Below are 4,113 nucleotides of genomic sequence, written 5' to 3' on the forward strand. Positions count from 1 at the left end.
CAAATGTAATTGTGCTGGGTAGCAAGCATGCACATCCACTTGGAGCTCCCAATAAAAGATGTGTCTCTCACACATGGTGTCACCCCATCCAAACAGCAAAAGCACACTGCTGTGTTATGTGAGATGCTGCAAGGGAATTGCCCTCATATTCTAATTTGAGAAACCGTTAATTAAAGAGTCCCAGGGCTTCCCTGGTGGCGCGGTGGTTAAGAATCTACCTGCCAATGCAGGGGACACGGGTTCGAGCCCTGGTGTGGGAAGATCCCACATGCCGTGGAGCAACTAAGCCCGTGAGCCACAACTACTGAGCCTGCACTCTAGAGCCCACGAGCCACAACTACTGAGCCCGCGTGCCGCAACTACTGAAGCCCACGCACCTAGAGCCCGTGCTCCACAGCAAGAGAAGCCACCACAGTGAGAAGCCGGTGCTCCACAGCGAAGAGTGGCCCCCGCTGGCTGCAACTAGAGAAAGCCCATGCGCAGCAGCAAAGACCCAATGCAGCCAAAAATAAATAAATAAATAAAAATAAGTAAATTTAAGAATTGCTGTAAAATTGAGGGAAAAGGATGGAGTAGAATTAGGAAAACCAAAACCCTATATTTCCTGTTACTAAGTGCTACTCTTATAAAAAAAAAAGAAAAAAGAGTCCCAGACCTGGAGGAGGGAGCAAGGATGAGAAAGAGATGAAACAAAACATTCTGTCTCTGTTTAAAGCTTTGGCTGGTAGTATCTGTGGATTGGGGGAGATGTTCCTTCCAGGTGGAGTTCAGATTTAAGGCAGCAGCTAAATCCATGAGTGTGGCTTCTAGGGCTGCCAGCAAGTCAGCAGGAGGACAGACACTCCTCCCAGGGCCTGGTATGCTTCCACACACAGGGGTGAATAAAAGTTTAAACTTCCCATCTGAGCCAAAATCTATAAACCGTGTTCCAACCACATAGGTTCAGAGAGAAGAATAATGCGCTCAACATGCCACCTTATTGATAACCTAGTTGCAGTTATGTCCCAACCCAGGCTGAAAACCTTTATTTACTCAGGAGTTATCTTAATAATCTGACGGCCTGAACCGGCTAGACAACACAGTCAGCCTAGGGAGCAACCAATGCGGCCTTTGGCATACATTACAATTGTAAAAGCCTGCAACTGACAAAGAAATAATACCACCTACAATTCTAAAGCACTTTAATTCTGGTCTTTTTTGAGACACTAAAGACAAATAGGAACTGCATTGATCTTGCACGGTAGATCTCACAAGTAATTTCTTCCACTGGGATCTGTGGTTTTACTTTTACTTTCCAAATTCTAATGCACCCATGACTCATTTGGCTACAAGAAGTGCAGCTCGAACTTCCCAGTCGGTCATCCGCAGAACGTGCCAAACAGCTATAGCACCTCAGGGAAGCCACAGAATGGAAAGCAGATCATCTGGCAAAACTGGCCAATGGCCAGCAGGTGACCCAGTTACTGGACCAATATGCTGCCCAGTACTAGAAGATGCTCAGTCTCCAAAATGGGTTATAAATATTCATTCAGGGCTGTAACATTTGGAAGCTGAAACCTTTAAAGACCCCAAGGTTTGCTGGTCACACTAGGGGTTCCAGGGGCTTCTGTATAGATAAAATCCATACAGTCTGTTTATTGTCTGCCTTTTAAGTTGTTCCTTGTTTCCAGACAGCTCCAGGCAGAGACTTGACTGGGGATTAAGCATCCATCATAAATATGGCTCAGAGACATTGAAAAAGAATAAGATAGGAGAGAAGTTTAAATATCTGCTGTAGAAGGGTTATCTCACTGTGACAGCTTGGAATGTTGCATTGATTAAACAATGGAGGATAACATATAGATCTATTCTGCATCACAGTTGTGCTCGAAATATTTTTCTGCAAGGAAAAAGCAAGTTTATTTTTAATAATGGGTCAAGACCTGGCCTCTGGAATATTTTACATCACAAGTTTTGAAGAATTTAATCTCTAATTTTATTTACATGCATTTCAAGAGCTTCAAAAGTATTCAGAACCCACTGGTTTTTCTGTCAGAATTAGTCCAAGAGTTTGACTTCAGCATCTTTGGATGACTTAATTGTAGATCATAAGTGTGTCCAAGCTTGTCTTCACTGCCCAGAATTTTTTTTTTCATTCTCTACTCTCCCTGGCAGGAAGTCACTACAATGTTCATTTGTCTGGTAGCAGGATGAATGGCCAACTCCTTCCTGGCATGTACAAGTTGAGGAAGCTGTAATTTGCTCCCTGTTTCCCTTGAAGGTCACTGAATTTAATACTGTGATTGAAACCCAGTGCCTTCTATAAATCTCCAAAGAACTGTGATTCCTAAGAAGGCAGATAATTTGGAGGTGGTATATGTTGACCTGTGCACACATGTTAAACAATTATTAATTGTTTCCTTTCATCTGTCTCAGAAGTAATCTGTAGCAAGACTCCAAAATATAAATCCTCTCTAAAATGAGACAGCTAGAAAATAGCCCATGAGGATTGGTGGGTTCATCCACAATGCTGACACCCCCGTATAGCTTCAGATGGTGACAAATGACACTGATTTTCAGCCTTGGCTTGATTTGAACTGGTCGCTTCTATCTCTGGCTTCCCTCTTGTAGGAAAAAAAAAAAATGTCTCATTCATCCCCTTGGCCTTATTCCCAGTCAATGAATGAGGGTGACACTTCTCCCAGGTAACCATCTCAAAGTTTTCTAGCTGAGCTAGTTAGTGTTTTGGCATTGGAAAATACACTATAAAAATCATTCTTTCACTTTGTGCCTGGGAGGGAGGGTAGGGCACTTAGGACAAAGTAGTTCTGCCTTTGCCTCTACCAGTTCATGTAATCTTTGATATCCCAAAATGGAAAATTGGTTTTATCCCTGGATATACATGAAACCATCGGAGGTCCCTGGGTCCTCTAACTGGGGATAACTAAGGGTGCCTCTACAGGAATATAACTTTGTTGGGTAACAGTGGCTCCTGGCAAAGTGGGAATGGACATGTGAGAGTATTTGAGGCAGAAGAATTCAGGCAGAGTGATCCATGATGGAGGGTCACAATAGGAAAAAACATGTTTGAGAGTGAAGAGAAGGTCTAAGGCACTAACATATAACCCCAAACCCAACTCCCTATAATTTCTATTGGTCTGAATTGAAAGGGTTTCTACTATTTTTTAATCGTCCTTCATTTCAATGTAACTCACACAATCTCCCATTTTAGTTTCCTAGGGCTGCTGTAACAAAGTAAAGTGGTGGGTGGCTCCAACAACAGGATTTTACTGTCTCACAGTTCTGGACGCCAGAAGTCCAAGATCAAGGTGTCAGCAGGGTTGGTTCCTTCTGAGGCTTTGAGGGAGAATTTGACCATGCCTCTCTCCTGGCTCTTGGAGGTCTGCTGGCTGGTGTTTGGTGTTCTTTGGCCAAAGAAACATCACCCCGATCTCTGTCTTCATGTTCATGTGTCACTCTTCACATGAGTGTGTCTTTGTGTATAAATTTCCCCTTTCAATAAGGATACCAGTCATTTTGGCTAAGTGACCCACCCTGCTTCAGTATGATCTCATCTTAACTAAATACATCTGCAATAACCCTATTTCCAAATAAGGTTACATTCTGAGATACTGGGAGCTAGCACCTCAACATATAATTTTGAGGAGGACACTATTCAACTCATAACACCCCCTAAACAATATTTCTATAACAGTCTGTATGTTCCTCCTCAAGCAGAGGGATCAGGGCCTCATAAAAAAGAATAACAGTGAGCTACAAGTAAACTCTTCTTACACATCTACAGAGGAAACTGTAGAGGAGGTTGTCTTGGCCCCATTTGTAATAGGTCAAAAAGAAAGGAAAAAATGTCCCTAAGAAATTATAGCCATGGGCTAACCTTTACAGCATTGCCTGGGTGATCCAGGTGTCCTCAAGTTACAAACTTGGTTATGGTGATCCCAAACTGGAAATACTCTTAGAACTTGACACTAGCAAATGCATATCCTCTCTGGAGAAAATCACCTTTCTCTTGGCCCTCAAAAGATTACCATAATAAAATTCTGAGAATAATGAACAGCACACCAACAACCAAGCTCACCAGGAAAGAAATCACCATGAGAAAGCTTAGGAAGA

This window comes from Balaenoptera musculus, chromosome 3 (assembly GCF_009873245.2).
Source record: "Balaenoptera musculus isolate JJ_BM4_2016_0621 chromosome 3, mBalMus1.pri.v3, whole genome shotgun sequence".
In the NCBI taxonomy this organism is placed as follows: Eukaryota; Metazoa; Chordata; class Mammalia; order Artiodactyla; family Balaenopteridae; genus Balaenoptera; species Balaenoptera musculus.